Raw genomic sequence first — 21172 nt, 5'->3', positions numbered from 1 at the left:
CTATTACTCTTTGTAACTATTACTCTTTGTAAATGTAGGATTTTTCAGTCTGAGCTCTGATAACTAAGATTATACAGGGCCAGATTACATGTGGCGCACTATTTAGCCCTTTCGCAAACACCGCCAGAACTACATTTTTCATGCGCACAGGTTAGCTTGCGTATTACAAGTAAAATGTTTAACTTCAGGATTTTAGATATTGCGATCATGCTTCTTCTCCCCATAGATTTAAATGGAAAGCACAAACGCATCACTCATGTGCTAAACCGACAGGGGTTAAACCCACAGCACTAACCTGAAGGTAGTAATATATATTTTACCTTCCAATGTTCTTCATGTATTAGAAAATGTTCTATTTATTTTTAAATATTTATTTCTATCTACATCTGATGTATATTTTGTAAACTATATATATCTAAACCTGTATGTAAATATATATAAATATATATAGGTATAGGTATATACAGATATATAGTAATAGCTATTTAAAAATAAAAATTCATTAAAATTATGGTGGAGATAAAAGTTTGAGATTAAAATCCTCCTAATGTAATTAACCTTTCCACTGCCACACTATCTAATACGCAACTAAAGGTCCTCAGCTACGGCCTGAATTTCTCTCCCACTACTTCATTTAACCTTTTCAATACAATGTTAGATGTTAACAGGCTAATCAGAAATTTAACTTTAAATAAATTCTTTCACAGTGCTGATAACACCACAGATACTAGTGAATTCTTGACACAGTCACATAAATCCACTCTTGATGCTGCACAATTATCCTTCTCAGAGTCTTGTGATTTGTTGTCTCTGTATGAACTTAATAGACAGGGGACCAATGAGACTGCAACATGGACTATAAAATGTCACAGTGGTTTTAAGAAACCATCTGATTTTTACCCATTGCAATGTCGTGGTCCGGTCTTAGAGACTTTCTTTAAAAGGATTGAGAGAGACCTCACTTCCCTGGCCTCTACTAAAACTGAAACCAAGAATTGTAGGCCCAATTTGTCCTTTAAAGAGAGACAGGCAATGTCAGAACTACAACAAAATGACAGTTTGGTCATTCGATCCGCCGATAAAGGCGGATCAGTTGTAGTTCTTGACAAATCTGAATATGTCAAAGAGGCCCATAGGCAACTTCATAACAACGTAAACTATCAGAGACTAGACAGGGATCCCACTTGGCGCTTTCAGAAGGAACTTAAGTGCCTTTTGGATGATGGTTTGGAGGATGGGTTCTTTGACCAAGACACACATGACTATCTGTTGGTGGAACACCCGGTAGTGCCCATCTTCCACCATCTTCCAAAGGTGCACAAATCCTTAATTGGAGTACAGGGAAGGCCTATAGTCAGTGGGATAGGTTCCCTTTTGGAACACCTATCCCAGTGGCTAGACAGCATACTGTTTCCTCTAGTCACCTCCCTACAGAGCTACCTGAAAGATACCAAGGATTTATTAAATCTTATGGATACCTTTTGTTGGGATGTTGACAGGCACATGTGGTTAACAATAGATGTGGTGTCATTGTACTCCACCATCCCACATGAGGAAGGTCTAAAGGCTCTATCTTTTATTTTGGAGAACTTTTCGGATTTGAATACTGATTTGGTGAAATATGTGGTGAGGGCAACTAGTTTTGCCTTGACTCACAACTATTTCCGTTTTGGGGAGCAATACTATCTCCAGAGATGTGGGACAGCTATGGGGGCCAAATTTGCGCCCTCATACGCCAATATCTTCATGGGTTGGTGGGAGCTGTCCCACATCTATGGAGATAGCAATGAACATAGACATCATATTGCCTTCTATAGGCGATATATTGACGATTTGCTCTTCATATGGCAGGGATCTGAGGCCTCTCTTCTTGAATTCGTTGGTCTCTTAAATTCCAACGATGTCGGTCTTAGTATCACATTTGAGATGAACTCTAAGACCATTAATTACCTGGATCTTACTTTGACTGCAGGGGATGATGGAAAAATTATGAGCAATATGTACAGGAAGCCGATATCTAAAAACACTCTGCTTCACACAAAAAGCTGTCATCCCGTACATGTCCCTATGGCAGTAGCCAAGGGACAGGTCATCAGAGTTAAACGGAACTGCAGCAATAGTGATACTTGCAGAGCACAAAGTATAGATATGCAGAACAGACTCAGAGAAAGAGGCTATTCTGGACATATAATAGACAGAGCACAGAGACAGGTAGACCTCCTGGATCGTCAGTCTCTTTTGAACGAATCCAATCGACGGAATGTAAGTGAGAATACCAACGCACAACACAAGGTCACTTTTGTGACGGATTTCAGTACTGACTACAGGGACATCTGTAGGATTGTCAAGAAACATTTTAGTTTGCTATCTGCAGATGACAGCCTTGTAAGCTGTGTGGAGGGAGGCTTGCGTTGCTCCTACAGGAAGAACAGGACCTTGGGAAATATTCTAGCCCCCTCAGAGGTTTTGACAAAGAAACCAGACAGGTGCGGCAGATCAAGATGCAGGCCGTGTGAATTCATCATTATATCTGATGATTTCAGATCAGAGGTCACTGGAGAGATCTTCAAGATATCTTCCTGCCTTAACTGTACATCCTCCTATGTTATATACTTACTATACTGCTTGGAGTGTCATCTTCAGTATGTAGGGCTCACCACTACTGACACTAGAATTAGAAACCATCTCTCTACAATTAAACTGGGTGAAGCCAGTACCCCTCTGGTTAAACATTTTCGAAATTTTCATAACAAGAGTAACTCCACACTTAGATGGCAGGCTATTGAACATGTCAAGGTACCACCTAGAGGAGGTGACAGGAATCAGCTGCTCGGCAAGCGTGAGATGTTTTGGATCTTTAAATTGCGTACTAGAGTACCAGAGGGTTTAAACTCCGAATACGATTTGATTAATTATTGGAAATAACAATTATAGTGATATTTACATCTCACGCTTGCCGAGCACATATACTACACACACTCTCTCTTTTCTTTTTCTCCACACTTTTGCTCCTTATTTGGAACCATTATTCAACATCTAATATATCAAATTTGAAACTTGATATTTGGAATTTTAAAAGGATATAATATTTTAAAGTTTGGAAATTGATTATTAACAATCCCAAATCACCATTTAAGAACTAAATATTAAAAATTTAAAATCTAAAATTTTATTTTTACCTACAATTATGTAACTTATATACATTCCATATATTGAATTTGTTGTCTGTACTCGCCTGGTAGGTTTATATCTATCAGTGAACAGACTGTTTATGCAGAATTACCCTTTGTCTATTGAGGATAGTGCTGACTCATTGTTATCCACACTTACTTCTAGCGTACTTTTACAGTTTTATATATTTGAACATTATATTTCCCATTCTATTTATGGATACCATATATTGTTATTTCTCTTAGTATTTTCTGGCTAGTATAGTTGCATTATCAACTAAATTAACCCCATATACATACGGGTCACTGTTACCCCCTTGTATTGATACGCACCTGTTATTTTAACATGGTAGAGAATTAAATGCTAAGTATAATGTAGATAAAATATAGAAACAATATACACTATGTTTGGGATTAGGCTATTTAGTCACTACAGCAGTCCCTATTTTGATATACCTTGCATTTGCAACATACCAGATGAGTTTGTATATGTGCATACATATATGTACTATTTATATATGTTTTTGTATTCATATTTATGTTTACATATATTTTTGTCCATACATTCATATATACTTATTCATATGCTGGGAGGTTCCCTTATTTAGATGTGTGTTTTGATTCGATCAATGTGAGCACTCTATGTTCCAAATATTTTGTTCACTTATCTGCAACATTGCCATACGTTTTAGGTGTAGAATCTAACATTCAATATTTAACATATAAAAAGAAATTCCTGAGGAGGAAAAAACTTAAGAGGATGCGCTTGGAACACAGGTTATCAAAGTAGGACCTAACACTTTATGATTGGGTTTGTACCCGTATGCATAAATAAAAAAATATAAACAGCACAGTGTTTGGTATGTGTGAAAAATTAATAATAATGACGAAAATAAATTGTGAGTAAAAACAAGTGCTCAGGACAATTTGTGTATAATATTAGTGATACATTGAAATAATCAGATATCACAGATAAACAATGATATTTGTGGCGATGAGTAAAATATATAAAAAGTACTTATCAATGTCCCAAAAAATGCTGTGATTTAAAAAATAAGTGTCCAATCCTAATATGTGAACGGTGATGTGTTCAGGTGTTTGGCATGCTCCTCTTGTGTCCCGCGGTGCGATGGGTCAGGGTGTATAGAATGGAAGATAAACAAGGGGCGCCAACATAGTGTGAATCGTTAAAACAACAAATATAAAAGTGATGTGCAAAAAACTACTCACAAGGAAAGTGGCACCTTAAATGAATAAGGTGCGATAAAGCAGGCTGACATTCAAATTCCAGCAGTCAGTACGCTGGAGGTCTCACCCAGAGGACCTGTGGAATCCAGATAGGCGTCTAGAAAGTAGCACCCACGTTTTTTAGGGCCAATGGCCGGACCAGGTGAGCTGCAAGCTGATAGGTGTTCTCCTGCTGCACTCACGCCACCGAGACTTTTCTCCAAAACTGACAGTGTCAGTGTATGAAAGGTTCCGTGGTAAAAGTCCTGTTTCAAAAACAAGTGGATCGTGGAAAGAAGCAAAAATACCGGGTCGTGGTATAAAACAAACAGTATTTATTTTGCAACGCGTTTCTCAGTCTATTCCAGACCGTTTCATCAGGCATAATCATAGTTAACAATAGAGATCTATTTAAACCCACAGTGACCCGGAATTGAAACAAAAGGTCAACTCTATTAACAATGTTGCAATTGTAAAAACATTTAACTTTTGATACATTGTATAAATTGGTTTGAACAATTGTGATAACACTTAAATAAAAAGTATATAAAAAATCCTATTTGCAATTACCAAATATATCTGGAAAAAAATAAAATATATCAAGTAAACTGGACATATATTAACATGTGTGTATATGTATATCTCATCTCCTGGTTGGATTCGAACCCAGGACCTAATGTGTGCTAGGCAATGGAAAAATAATAAGGCTACCTTTATGTCTTGTTTAAAATTCTTGCAAAAAGGATTAGTATTGATACAAAATCTATAAATTGATCTACATGTCTCACAATGTCTAGAAGATAATCTTATTTGGTCTTTTTAATAAATGACTTAATAAAAACAAACTAAAAGGAATTTTCTTATAAATATAAAACTAAAAAAGAAATGTTCGTTACAAATGCTTACTATAAATAAGTGACATATAAAAATTATAAAAAATGATAAAAAATATATATGTGTCTATATATATTTTATTTTATGGCTCCACTGGACTCGAACTTGGGACCTTCTGTATGTTAAGCGAGCATGAAATTGATAAGGCTATCTTGAAGGCCTATTTTTTTTTTTTTATGTTATATATTGGAGCAGAAATATGTTAGGAATTATGTTATTAATAATATGTATATATATATATATATTTGGGACTCCACTGGACTCGAACTTGGGACCTTCTGTATGTTAGGCGAACATGAAATTGGTAAGGCTATCTTGAAAGTTTATGTTATTATATTGGGGCAAAAATATATTTAGGAATTATGTTATTAATTGTTTCCAATCATACACAACAACCAAAAAGACTAAAAAGTGTATCCAAAATGTATATAAACAATTGTAGGTGTATGTGTTGATGAATAATCAAACATTAAGATGAAATGTGCAAAATAGTGTATCGTAAAAAATAATATAAATCAGGTATGTAAAATATAATATAATATGAAACTATATAGGTGCTTGGACTATTAGGTTTAGAATCGGATAGACAAGTGCATACATATACACAACTATGTGGACATGCTCGTCATGGGCATATACACATAAATATAAGTGTATCGAAATATAACATATTCTATATGTGTCTAAATTGCATTAATGCAATATATTATTGAAGACTGACAAAGAAGAGAAAAAGAAATAAGAGAGATATAATGTAGTGGTATCGACGTATGGTAGTGTTTGTTAATGTATATCAAAAAATATAAGAAAATATGATGTTCTAGACCCTAAAAGCTAAATCTCATGTTAGATACAAATGTAACCTGTATAAAAGTAATAATTTATGTGCAGGCTGCCAAATCTACATTGGCATTTAAGCCTAATGGATACAAGGTTTTGAGTTTATGTATCCAATATGTTTCTAATTGCCTGAGTTTAATCAGACGATCATAATCTGTGGAAGGTGGTACATGATCAATAGGGATAATTTTATAGATATCTGAACTCCCGTCGTGTATCGTTTCACAATGGTTGGGGACACTATGGTTGGTTTTAGTTTTTTTACAATTTTTACAATTTCGATGATGTTCACCCCAACGGGTACGGAGATTTCTAATAGTGCGCCCTACATACTGGACGCCACAAATAAAATTAAGGAGATACACTATATATTTAGATTCGCAATTGAGACGATGTGTGATTTGATAAGTTAAACCAGTAATATTGGATTTAAATGATTTTTGTGAAATTGTAAATTTGCACATGTTGCATCCTCTTTTGCCACATTTAAATGATCCATGGGAAGCTAAAAAGTTTAAAGTTTTGGTTTGTTTATTGAACCGAAATTGGCAATGTTTTACTCTTTTACTGGGGGCTAATTGATTCCTTAAAGTTGGAGCTCGTCTATATACAATTTTGGGTTTTTCCCCGACAATTAATAACATAATTCCTAAATATATTTTTGCCCCAATATATAACATAAACTTTCAAGATAGCCTTACCAATTTCATGTTCGCCTAGCATACAGAAGGTCCCAAGTTCGAGTCCAGTGGAGTCCCAAATATATATATATACATATTACTAATAACATAATTCCTAACATATTTCTGCTCCAATATATAACATTAAAAAAAAAAAAAAAAATAGGCCTTCAAGATAGCCTTATCAATTTCATGCTCGCTTAACATACAGAAGGTCCCAAGTTCGAGTCCAGTGGAGCCATAAAATAAAATATATATATACACATATATATTTTTTTTATCATTTTTTATAATTTTTATATGTCACTTATTTATAGTAAGCATTTGTAACGAACATTTCTTTTTTAGTTTTATATTTATAAGAAAATTCCTTTTAGTTTGGTTTTAAAAATTAGAGTCATTTATTAAAAAGACCAAATAAGATTATCTTCTAGACATTGTGAGACATGTAGATCAATTTATAGATTTTGTATCAATACTAATCCTTTTTGCATGAAATTTAAACAAGACATAAAGGTAGCCTTTTTATTTTTCCATTGCCTAGCACACATTAGGTCCTGGGTTCGAATCCAACCAGCAGATGAGATATACATATACACACATGTTAATATATGTCCAGTTTACTTGATATATTTTATTTTTTTCCAGATATATTTGGTAATTGCGAATAGGATTTTTTATATACTTTTTATTTAAGTGTTATCACAATTGTTCAAACCAATTTATACAATGTATCAAAAGTTAAATGTTTTTACAATTACAACATTGTTGATAGAGTTGACCTTTTGTTTCAATTCCAGGTCACTGTGGGTTTAAATAGATCTCTATTGTTAACTATGATTATGCCTGATGAAACGGTCTGGAATAGACTGAGAAACGCGTTGCAAAATAAATACTGTTTGTTTTATACCACGACCCGGTATTTTTGCTTCTTTCCACGATCCACTTGTTTTTGAAACAGGACTTTTACCACGGAACCTTTCATACACTGACACTGTCAGTTTTGGAGAAAAGTCTCGGTGGCGTGAGTGCAGCAGGAGAACACCTATCAGCTTGCAGCTCACCTGGTCCGGCCATTGGCCCTAAAAAACGTGGGTGCTACTTTCTAGACGCCTATCTGGATTCCACAGGTCCTCTGGGTGAGACCTCCAGCGTACTGACTGCTGGAATTTGAATGTCAGCCTGCTTTATTGCACCTTATTCATTTAAGGTGCCACTTTCCTTGTGAGTAGTTTTTTGCACATCACTTTTATATTTGTTGTTTTAACGATTCACACTATGTTGGCGCCCCTTGTTTATCTTCCAATATTTAACATATGTTCTCATCTCTATTGCTTCCTCTTCCTTTACGCTCACAGCCTCCACCTAAGTGATTTCCTTTTGTGGTGTGGCATGTGAGTTTGTTTACTTAGATGTCAGGGAGTGTTTGTTTTTCATTTTAACCATTGTTTGAATTTACCAGTGTAACCATTCCATTGGTTTTAACATTGTCCAATGAGTGTTGTTTTTGTCTTTTAAGAAGCCAGCACACCAGTCTCCAATTAGCTATGATTACGGTTTTCACCGAAACATGTTAGCGGAGCTTTTTTGGTTACACTGTTATGCTGGATCCCCCTGTCTCATCTTTTATCCCAAGTGGAATTTAATAAAGACTTTGTTTTAAAATTTGCAGCCTGGATATCACCTTTTGTTTTTTGGCTACACATTTCCAGCGCTCTGGGCTGCCTCAGGAGCGTGCCTCTATTCCACTCCCCCTTCACCTCTCCACACTGTGCATCCCCTCCTACGTTGATTTCTGCAAGCCTCCTGGTAGGCAAACGGATCCCATTGGCTGTGACGCCCGACGCTCATCACATGACCGGAACCGGCTGGATTGTGGCATCAGGGCTGCTCTAGACGCCGTGGATAACGAAGCACACAACAGGATTTCTCCACAAAAGTTGTAAGTTCGTGACTACAAGCAAGAGCGGTGAGTTACACAGCTACAAGCTGTTTGGGTATTACTACAGATATCCCGTTGCACTGCTGCATCGCATGCATGAGGGTGACACATCCTCAGTTGTCTTAGATGAGACTCACAAGTTTGCTCTGACGAACGTTATCTCTGCTAATATTGCTTGAGGGGTTTTTGCACATTTTGTGATTGGACATTCTGGCTTTTTACAGCGAACTGTTTATGAAGCTCATATAAGGGGTTGAATGGAATAGACATCCACATGGTGGCTTAATATATACTCATTCCTTTGAAGTCCCTTTACCTTACTCTCTTTGTTTGTTTTCTATTTATGCTTGCTGGTAGCATATTAGGTATAAAGGGACTATTCACAGCTCCTAATGGAGGGATCCAGCGTTATGAATTACTACTCCCTGTTGCCTTCAACAGAAAGAGGATACGACAACTATGAACTTGATACTGTTTTTTCTACTGATATTTCCACCTACACTTTAAGTACACTCTTTGATGACATTGAAAAGCTTCTTATAAAGGAACATAAATTGCAATTTGAGATCTGGACTTTTGAAAAATATATTAAACTGAACATTGTTCCCAGGGGTCTCAGACTTAATAAATATCCCACCTTTGATGTCTCTGACCAGGAGTTCGTTGAGACTTGGAACACTGTACTTACAGAATGCTCTGTTAGATTAATGCACTTGCTGATTATGTATAAATCTAAATTGCTTACTATGGTTAGAGGTGAAATTGAAAAATTACAGATTGAATTGAATAACAGAAAATTAGAACCTGACTACCCTAAATTTGATGGTATTCTGAGATTGGCTTTGTCTGATTCTAAAAAGGAGATTTTAAACACCAAACACTCAAAGTATCTCAGGGACCAGGCAGACTATGACAATAAGATGGTATATGTCTGGCACCACTCCAGGAATAACTCCAATAATAGGAGAGGTAGATCAAGGAGCAGGAGTAGAGGTAGAGGTAGAGGTAGGGCACAACAACCACAACAACAGCACACTTCCCTTAACTACTCAGGTACTTATAAATCCTCTGGTAGTGAGGGGGACTCAGGTGATGACAATTGCGCCTCAGGTGGCGAGGATTTTGTAGAGATGCCTAGGGGTATTCTGAAAAACACACAAGGCACACACAAACAAGTGAGCATAAATGACTCTACTAATGTTATAGCTGTGATACCTAAAGCTCTACACAAACAGGGTGCGAATACTGTCAAAAATACACAAAACAAGACGCACACTGTCAAAGGCACAAAATATGTAAGTAATACTAATCAGAATACAGCCAATGAGATGAATACCCTAGGGGAAGATCGCAGGGCCTTTGATCAGGTTTTTCACCAGGTACAGGGCAAAACTGGGATAGGGCAGGAGAAGAGGTACCCACAGAGGATAAACAAAAACACCAAATATCAGTAACATCTATTAATGATAACATCTATAATGTAATTAACCTTTCCACTGCCACACTATCTAATACGCAACTAAAGGTTCTCAGCTACGGCCTGAATTTCTCTCCCACTACTTCATTTAACCTTTTCAATACAATGTTAGATGTTAACAGGCTAATCAGAAATTTAACCTTAAAGAAATTCTTTCACAGTGCTGATAACACCACAGATACTAGTGAATTCTTGACACAGTCACATAAATCCACTCTTGATGCTGCACAATTATGCTTCTCAGAGTCTTGTGATTTGTTGTCTCTGTATGAACTTAATAGACAGGGGATCAATGAGACTGCAACAGGGACTATATAATGTCACAGTGGTTTTAAGAAACCATCTGAAACCATCGGTCTTAGAGATTTTCTTTAAAAGGATTGAGAGAGACCTCACTTCCCTGGCCTCTACTAAAACTGAAACCAAGAATTGTAGGCCCAATTTGTCCTTTAAAGAGAGACAGGCAATGTCAGAACTACAACAAAATGACAGTTTGGTCATTTGATCCGCCGATAAAGGCGGATCGGTTGTAGTTCTTGACAAATCTGAATATGTCAAAGAGGCCCATAGGCAACTTCATAACGACGTAAACTATCAGAGACTAGACAGGGATCCCACTTGGCGCTTTCAGAAGGAACTTAAGTGCCTTTTGGATGATGGCTTGGAGGATGGGTTCTTTGACCAAGACACACATGACTATCTGTTGGTGGAACACCCGGTAGTGCCCATCTTCCACCATCTTCCAAAGGTGCACAAATCCTTAATTGGAGTACAGGGAAGGCCTATAGTCAGTGGGATAGGTTCCCTTTTGGAACACCTATCCCAGTGGCTAGACAGCATACTGTTTCCTCTAGTCACCTCCCTACAGAGCTACCTGAAAGATACCAAGGATTTATTAAATCTTATGGATACCTTTTGTTGGGATGTTGACAGGCACATGTGGTTAACAATAGATGTGGTGTCATTGTACTCCACCATCCCACATGAGGAAGGTCTAAAGGCTCTATCTTTTATTTTGGAGAACTTTTCGGATTTGAATACTGATTTGGTGAAATATGTGGTGAGGGCAACTAGTTTTGCCTTGACTCACAACTATTTCCGTTTTGGGGAGCAATACTATCTCCAGAGATGTGGGACAGCTATGGGGGCCAAATTTGCGCCCTCATACGCCAACATCTTCATGGGTTGGTGGGAGCTGTCCCACATCTATGGAGATAGCAATGAACATAGACATCATATCGCCTTCTATAGGCGATATATTGACGATTTGCTCTTCATATGGCAGGGATCTGAGGCCTCTCTTCTTGAATTCGTTGGTCTCTTAAATTCCAACGATGTCGGTCTTAGTTTCACATTTGAGATGAACTCTAAGACCATTAATTACCTGGATCTTACTTTGACTGCAGGGGATGATGGAAAAATTATGAGCAATATGTACAGGAAGCCGATATCTAAAAACACTCTGCTTCACGCAAAAAGCTGTCATCCCGTACATGTCCCTATGGCAGTAGCCAAGGGACAGGTCATCAGAGTTAAACGGAACTGCAGCAATAGTGATACTTGCAGAGCACAAAGTATAGATATGCAGAACAGACTCAGAGAAAGAGGCTATTCTGGACATATAATAGACAGAGCACAGAGACAGGTAGACCTCCTGGATCGTCAGTCTTTTTTGAACGAATCCAATCGACGGAATGTAAGTGAGAATACCAACGCACAACACAAGGTCACTTTTGTGACGGATTTCAGTACTGACTACAGGGACATCTGTAGGATTGTCAAGAAACATTTTAGTTTGCTATCTGCAGATGACAGCCTTGTAAGCTGTGTGGAGGGAGGCTTGCGTTGCTCCTACAGGAAGAACAGGACCTTGGGAAATATTCTAGCCCCCTCAGAGGTTTTGACAAAGAAACCAGACAGACAGAGCTCATGGTTGCAACATAGGGGGATGTACAGGTGCGGCAGATCAAGATGCAGGCCGTGTGAATTCATCATTATATCTGATGATTTCAGATCAGAGGTCACTGGAGAGATCTTCAAGATATCTTCCTGCCTTAACTGTACATCCTCCTATGTTATCTACTTACTATACTGCTTGGAGTGTCATCTTCAGTATGTAGGGCTCACCACTACTGACGTGAACACTAGAATTAGAAACCATCTCTCTACAATTAAACTGGGTGAAGCCAGTACCCCTCTGGTTAAACATTTTCGAAATTTTCATAACAAGAGTAACTCCACACTTAGATGGCAGGCTATTGAACATGTCAAGGTACCACCTAGAGGAGGTGACAGGAATCAGCTGCTCGGCAAGCGTGAGATGTTTCGGATCTTTAAATTGCGTACTAGAGTACCAGAGGGTTTAAACTCCGAATACGATTTGATTAATTATTGGAAATAACAATTATAGTGATATTTACATCTCATGCTTGCCGAGCACATATACTAGACACTCTCTCTTTTCTTTTTCTCCACACTTTTGCTCCTTATTTGGGACCATTATTCAACATCTAATATATCAAATTTGAAACTTGATATTTGGAATTTTAAAAGGATATAATATTTTAAAGTTTGGAAATTGATTATTAACAATCCCAAATCACCATTTAAGAACTAAATATTACAAATTTAAAATCTAAAATTGTATTTTTAACTACAATTATGTAACTTATATACATTCCATATATTGAATTTGTTGTCTGTACTCGCCTGGTAGGTTTATATCTATCAGTGAACAGACTGTTTATGCAGAATTACTCTTTGTCTATTGAGGATAGTGCTGACTCATTGTTATCCACACTTACTTCTAGCGTACTTTTACAGTTTTATATATTTGAACATTATATTTCCCATTCTATTTATGGATACCATATATTGTTATTTCTCTTAGTATTTTCTGGCTAGTATAGTTGCATTATCAACTAAATTAACCCCATATACATACGGGTCACTGTTACCCCCTTTTATTGATACGCACCTGTTATTTTAACATGGTAGAGAATTAAATGCTAAGTATAATGTAGATAAAATATATAAAAAATATACACTATGTTTGGGATTAGGCTATTTAGTCACTACAGCAGTCCCTATTTTGATATACCTTGCATTTGCAACATACCAGATGAGTTTGTATATGTGCATACATATATGTACTATTTATATATGTTTTTGTATTCATATTTATGTTTACATATATTTTTGTCCATACATTCATATATACTTATTCATATGCTGGGAGGTTCCCTTATTTAGATTTGTGTTTTGACTCGATCAATGTGAGCACTCTATGTTCCAAATATTTTGTTCACTTATCTGCAACATTGCCATACGTTTTAGGTGTAGAATCTAACATTCAATATTTAACATATGTTCTCATCTCTATTGCTTCCTCTTCCTTTACGCTCACAGCCTCCACCTAAGTGATTTCCTTTTGTGGTGTGGCATGTGAGTTTGTTTACTTAGATGTCAGGGAGTGTTTGTTTTTCATTTTAACCATTGTTTGAATTTACCAGTGTAACCATTCCATTGGTTTTAACATTGTCCAATGAGTGTTGTTTTTGTCTTTTAAGAAGCCAGCACACCAGTCTCCAATTAGCTATGATTACGGTTTTCACCGAAACATGTTAGCGGAGCTTTTTTGGTTACACTGTTATGCTGGATCCCCCTGTCTCATCTTTTATCCCAAGTGGAATTTAATAAAGACTTTGTTTTAAAATTTGCAGCCTGGATATCACCTTTTGTTTTTTGGCTACACATTTCCAGCGCTCTGGGCTGCCTCAGGAGCGTGCCTCTATTCCACTCCCCCTTCACCTCTCCACACTGTGCATCCCCTCCTACGTTGATTTCTGCAAGCCTCCTGGTAGGCAAACGGATCCCATTGGCTGTGACGCCCGACGCTCATCACATGACCGGAACCGGCTGGATTGTGGCATCAGGGCTGCTCTAGACGCCGTGGATAATGAAGCACACAACAGGATTTCTCCACAAAAGTTGTAAGTTCGTGACTACAAGCAAGAGCGGTGAGTTACACAGCTACAAGCTGTTTGGGTATTACTACAGATATCCCGTTGCACTGCTGCATCACATGCATGAGGGTGACACATCCTCAGTTGTCTTAGATGAGACTCACAAGTTTGCTCTGACGAACGTTATCTCTGCTAATATTGCTTGAGGGGTTTTTGCACATTTTGTGATTGGACATTCTGGCTTTTTACAGTGAACTGTTTATGAAGCTTATATAAGGGGTTGAATGGAATAGACATCCACATGGTGGCTTAATATATACTCATTCCTTTGAAGTCCCTTTACCTTACTCTCTTTGTTTGTAAACCTGTATGTAAATATATATAGGTATAGGTATATACAGATATATAGTAATAGCTATTTAAAAATAAAAATTCAATAAAATTATGGTGGAGATAAAAGTTTGAGATTAAAATCCTCCATGTCTCAAAAGTAAATTTGCTGCATTCACCCCATTAGGGGATTGCTGTGTTTTAACACAGTATTTGAAGGAAAGAGTTTGAGATGTTGAATGTCTAATTTGCATATCTTACTCAGAATACTCTTGAGAATTGGTAACAATATATATGGAGTTTTACTGGGGAAAAGCAAGCTGGGATACTTGCCTAGATGTGCTAATTTCCTGTGTAACACATTTTATTGGTTAACTTAAAAATACATAGAAGATTTTCCCCAATGTGAAAACCTTTGGAATATAAAATATTTACAGTAAATACACAGTATAACACTTTAGTAAATATTTAAAAAAAAAAAAAAAATTAACAATGATTTTTATATTTTTAGGTACTTGAGTAAAAAGGGCTCAAAAGTATATATACAGTACCTCACAAAAGTGAGTACACCCCTCACATTTTTGTAAATATTTTATTATATCTTTTCATGTGACAACACTGAAGAAATAACACTTTGCTACAATGTAAAGTAGTGAGTGTACAGCCTGTATAAGAGTGTAAATTTGCTGTCACCTCAAAATAACTCAACACACAGCCATTATTGTCTAAACTGTTGGCAACAAAAGTGTCAATAATTTGTGTGGCCACCATTATTTTCCAGCACTGCCTTAACCCTCGGGCATGGAGTTCACCAGAGCTTCACAGGTTGCCACGGGAGTCCTCTTCCACTCCTCCATGATGACATCACGGAGCTGGTGGATGTTAGAGACCTTGCGCTCCCCCACATTCCATTTGAGAATGCCCCACAGATGCTCAATAGGGTTTAGGTCTGGAGACATGCTTGGCCAGTCCATAACCTTTACCCTCAGCTTCTTTAGCAAGGCAGTGGTCGTCTTTGATGTGCATTTGGGGTCGTTATCATGTTGGAATACTGCCCTGTGGCCCAGTCTCAGAAGGGAGGGGATCATGCTCTGTTTCAGTATGTCACAGTACATGTTGGCATTCATGGTTCCCTCAATGAACTGTAGCTCCCCAGTGCTGGCAGCAATCATTCAGGCCCAAACCATGACACTCCCACCATGCTTGACTGTAGGCAAGACACACTTGTCTTTGTACTCCTCATCTGGTTGCCACCACACACGCTTGACACCATCTGAACCAAATAAGTTTATCTTGGTCTCATTGGACCACAGGACATGGTTCCAGTAATCCATGTCCATAGCCTGCTTATCTTTAGCAAACTGTTTGCGGGCTTTCTTGTGCATCATCTTTAGATGAGGCTTCCATCTGGGACAGCCATGCAGACCAATTTGATGCAGTGTGCGACATGGTCTGAGCACTGACAAGCTGACCCACCACTCCTTCAACCTCTGCAGTAATGCTGGCAGCACTCATACTTCTATTTCCCAAAGACAGCCTCTGGATATGACTCTGAGCATGTGCACTCAACTTCTTTGGTCGACAATGGCGAGGCCTGTTCTGAGTGGAACCTGTCCTGTGAAACCACTGTATGGTCTTGCCCACTGTGCTGCAGCTCAGTTTCAGGGTCTTGGCAATCTTCTTAAAGCCTAGGCCATCTTTATGCAGAGCAACAATTCCTTTCTTCAGTACCTTAGAGAGTTCTTTGCCATGAGGTGCCATGTTGAACTTCCAGGGACCAGTATGAGAGAGTGTGAGAGAGATAACACCCAATTTAACACACCTGCTCCCCATTCACACCTGAGACCTTGTAACACTGAGTCACATGACACTGGGGAGGGAAAATAGCTAATTAGACCCAATTTGAACATTTCCTCTAAGGGGTGTACTCACTTTTGTTGCCAACGGTTTACACTGTTATACAAGCTGTGCACTTTCTTCAGTGTTGTCATATGAAAAGATATAATAAAATATTTACAAAAATGTGAGGGGTGTACTCACTTTTGTGAGATACTGTACATTTCTATATACAGTATATACTGTATATATATATATATATATATATATATATATATATATATATATATATATATATATATATATATATATATATATATATGTATATATATATATATATATATATATATATATACACATATATATATATTATAGCCCTTTCCATTCAAATACCTTGTCATATACCATATATCTTTGAACCCTTATATCTTTTAAACTTTAATATTTATGTGAATAATGTATATCAGATACAGTATACAACAGAAGTGAGTACACCCCAGTCCAATATCACTTAAATGTCAAATGATTCAAAATTGTATAACAGTAACTGCATTACGTCTAAGTTTTACAGTAGGGTATTTGCTCTTATGTAAAATTGAAAGCTAACGGCTAGATTACGAGTTTTGCGGTAAGGTAAAAAAGCAGTGTTAACAGGTCCTAACGCTGCATTTTCACTACCGCTGCTATTACGAGTCTTGCAGGTTTAGGGGCCTCCGCACACTTTTTTGGCCTTACCGCAAACCGGCTTACGTAAACTTCGTAAACCCTTTTTTCTATGGGACTTCCATACCGCCGGTATTACGAGTCTGTCCTGGGAGGCCAAAAAGTGAACGGTATACCCTCTAGCTCCAAGATCCATAACGCATTCTAAAGTCAGTAGTTATGAGTTTTACACTACAACGCCGTAGCATAAAACTCATAACTTAAGTGCTAAAAAGTACACTAACACCCATAAACTACCTATTTACCCCTAAACCGCCGCACTCCTCCATCGCAAACACTATTTAAATATTATTAACCCCTAATCTGCCGCCCCTAACATCGCCGCCACCTCATTATATTTATTAACCCCTAATCTGCTGCCCCCAACGTCGCCGCCACTATATTAAATTTATTAACTCCTAAACCTAAGTCTAACCCTAACCCTAACACCCCTAACTTAAATATAATTTAAATAAATCTAAATAAAATTACTATCATTAACTAAATTATTCCTATTTAAAACTTAATACTTACCTATAAAATAAAATAAACCCTAAGCTAGCTACAATATAACTAATAGTTACATTGTATCTAGCTTAGGCTTTATTTTTATTTTACAGGCAAGTTTGTATTTATTTTAGCTAGGTAGAATAGTTATTAAATAGTTATTAACTATTTAATAACTACCTAGCTAAAATAAATACAAATTTACCTGTAAAATAAAACCTAACCTAAGTTACAATAACACCTAACACTACACTACAATTAAATAAATTCCCTAAATTAAATACAATTAAATAAATTTAATTAAATTAGTTAAATCACAAAAAACAAACACTAAATTACAGAAAATAAAAAACAAATTACAGATCTTTAAAGTAATTACACCTAATCTAATAGCCCTATCAAAATAACCCCCCCCCAAAAATAAAAAAAAATCCCTAGCCTAAACTAAACTACCAATAGCCCTTAAAAGGGCCTTTTGCTGGGCATTGCCCCAAAGAAATCAGCTCTTTTACCTGTAAAAAAAAATACAAACACCCCCCAACAGTAAAACCCACCACCCACACAACCAATCCCCCAAATAAAATACTAACTAAAAAAACCTAAGCTCCCCATTGCCCTGAAAAGGGCATTTGGATGGGCATTGCCCTTAAAATGGCATTTAGCTCTATTGCGGCCCAAAGTCCCTAATCTAAAAAATATGGCGTCCCTTAGATTCCGATTGGCTGATAGAATTCTATCAGCCAATCGGAATTAAGGTAGAAAAAATCCTATTGGCTGATGCAATCAGCCAATAGGATTGAGCTTGTATTCTATTGGCTGATTGGAACAGCCAATAGAATGCCAGCTCAATCCTATTGTCTGATTGCATCAGCCAATAGGAATTTTTCTATCAGCCAATCGGAATCTAAGGCATGCCATCTTGGATGACGTCACTTAAAGGTACCTTCATTCATCTTTAGTCGTCGGATGAAGAGGATGCTCCGCTTCGGATGTCTTGAAGATGAACCCGCTCTGTGCTGGATGGATGAAGATAGAAGATGCCGTCTGGTTGAAGACTTCTGCCCATCTGGAGGACCACTTTGCCCGTCTTGGATGAAGACTTCTCCCGGCTTCGTTGAGGACTTCGGCCCGGCTTGAATGAAGACTTCTCCCGGTAAGTCGATCTTCAGGGGGTTAGTGTTAGGTTTTTTTAAGGGTGTTTTGGGTGGGTTTATATTTTAAATTAGGGGTTTGGGCTTGCAAAAGAGCTAACTGCCCTTTTAAGGGAAATGCCCATCCAAATGCCCTTTTCAGGGCAATGGGGAGCTTAGGTTTTTTTAGATAGTATTTTATTTGGGGGGTTGGTTGTGTGGGTGGTGGGTTTTACTGTGGGGGGGTTTATTTTTTTTACAGGTAAAAGAGCTGATTACTTTGGGGCAATTGCCAGTAAAAGGCCCTTTTAAGGGCTATTGGTAGTTTAGTTTAGGCTAGGGTTTTTTTTTTTACTTTGTGGGGGCTTTTTTATTTTGATAGGGCTATTAGATTAGGTGTAATTATTTTAAATATCTTGTAATTTGTTTATATTCTGTAATTTAGGTTTTTTTTTTTGTACTTTAGCTAATTTAATTTAATTGATTTAATTGTTGTTAATTTAGTTAATTTATTTAATTATAGTGTAGTGTTAGGTGTTAGTGTAACTTAGGTTAGGTTTTATTTTACAGGTACTTTTGTATTTATTTTAGCTAGGTAGTTATTAAATAGTTAATAACTATTTAATAACTATTCTACCTAGCTAAAATAAATACAAACTTGCCTGTAAAATAAAAATAAAGCCTAAGCTAGATACAATGTAACTATTAGTTATATTGTAGCTAGCTTAGGGTTTATTTTATAGGTAAGTATTTTGTTTTAAATAGGAATAATTTAGGTAATGTTGGGAATTTTCTTTAGATTTATTTAAATTATATTTAAGTTAGGGGGTGTAAGGGTTAGGGTTAGGGTTAGACTTAGATTTAGGGGTTAATAACTTTAATATAGTGGCAGCGACGTTGGGGGCGGCAGATTAGGGGTTAATAAGTGTAGGTAGGTGGCGGCGACATTGGGGGCAGCAGATTAGGGGTTAATAAATATAATGTAGGTGGCTGCGATGTTGGGGGCATCAGATTAGGGCTTCATAAGTATAATGTAGGTGGCGGTGGTGTCCGGAGCGGCAGATTAGGGGTTAATAAGAATAATGTAGGTGTCGGCGATGTCGGGGGCGGCAAATTAGGGGTTAATTAATGTAAGATTAGGGGTGTTTAAACTCGGGGTTCATGTTAGGGTGTTAGGTGTAAACATAAATTTTATTTCCCCATAGGAATCAATGGGGCTGCGTTAGTGAGTTTTACGCTGCTTTTTTGCAGGTGTTAGACTTTTTCTCAGCCGGCTCTCCCCGTTGATTCCTATGGGGAAATCGTGCACGAGCACGTACGACCAGCTCACCGCTGACTTAAGCAGCGCTGGTATTGGAGTGAGGTAAGGAGCAAAATTTTGCTCATCGCTCACTTCTTGCCTTTTAACGACGGGTTTGTAAAAACCTGTAATACCAGCGCTGCAGGTAAGTGAGCGGTGAGGGGAAACTGCTCGTTAGCACTGCATAGCCTCTAATGCAAAACTCGTAATCTAGCCATTTATTTGGAAAGAATAAACAAGCAAGAAAAACACGAAAATACAATACAGGGATTGTTATGCATAGTATATCATGTTACAGAAGATTATCCGGTATCAGTATTTAGAATAATAGTACACATGCCAGAAAAAAGAAACAAGCATAATATGCAATTAGTGATCTGTTATGCGTTTAGCTATCATTCGCTAGTTATTAATAAGATTTCTGAGCACATTTAAAAGAACATACATTTCAATGAATACAGTCCTGCCACATTTTTCATATATGCCTAGTAAGGTGACGAAAATACACTACTCTCTCGAATTACAATACACATCCCACATAAAATGTATACCTAGGAAATCATCCAATCGTTTTGAGATTACATAGTGATATTTCTCGAGTGCTAGTGTCTGAGTGACTAAAGATTTCCAATCTGAAAGAGAGGGCACTTTTACCGATTTCCAATTTCTGGGAATTAGTCTCCTAGCACAGTTGAGCATAATAATTAGTAGCCTAAATCGCAGTCTACACTTAATCCTTGGGAGATTGCTCAGTAGGAATGTTGTGGGATCTAATGGTAATTTGATGTTTAGAGCATGTTCAATTGCCAATTGAATATCTTGCCAGTAATGAGTGATGCTTGGGCACGTCCACCATATATGTCGGTAGTCACCCTATCTCCACATGCTCTCCAGCAGGAGGTGTCCCTATGCTTAAAAATGGTGGCTAATCTAACAGAGGTGTAATACCACCTACATAGCAATTTTAAATTAGTCTCTAGTTGTGCAATGGAAGAGGTATGCCCATTCATGTTCTCCAAAACTTTTGACCACTCTTGGGGGACATTGGTTTCTGAAGTTCATTCGACCACTTTGTTGTATAAGTCGGTAGATTTCTGGAATGGTATTCAATTAATAATTTATATACAAGGGAAAGTGAGCCTTTTGTGTATGTAGTGGAGTTGCATATTGAT

The sequence above is a fragment of the Bombina bombina genome, chromosome 4 (genome assembly GCF_027579735.1).
Source record: "Bombina bombina isolate aBomBom1 chromosome 4, aBomBom1.pri, whole genome shotgun sequence".
Lineage (NCBI taxonomy): Eukaryota > Metazoa > Chordata > Amphibia > Anura > Bombinatoridae > Bombina > Bombina bombina.
Note: the sequence above shows the minus strand (reverse complement) of the source record.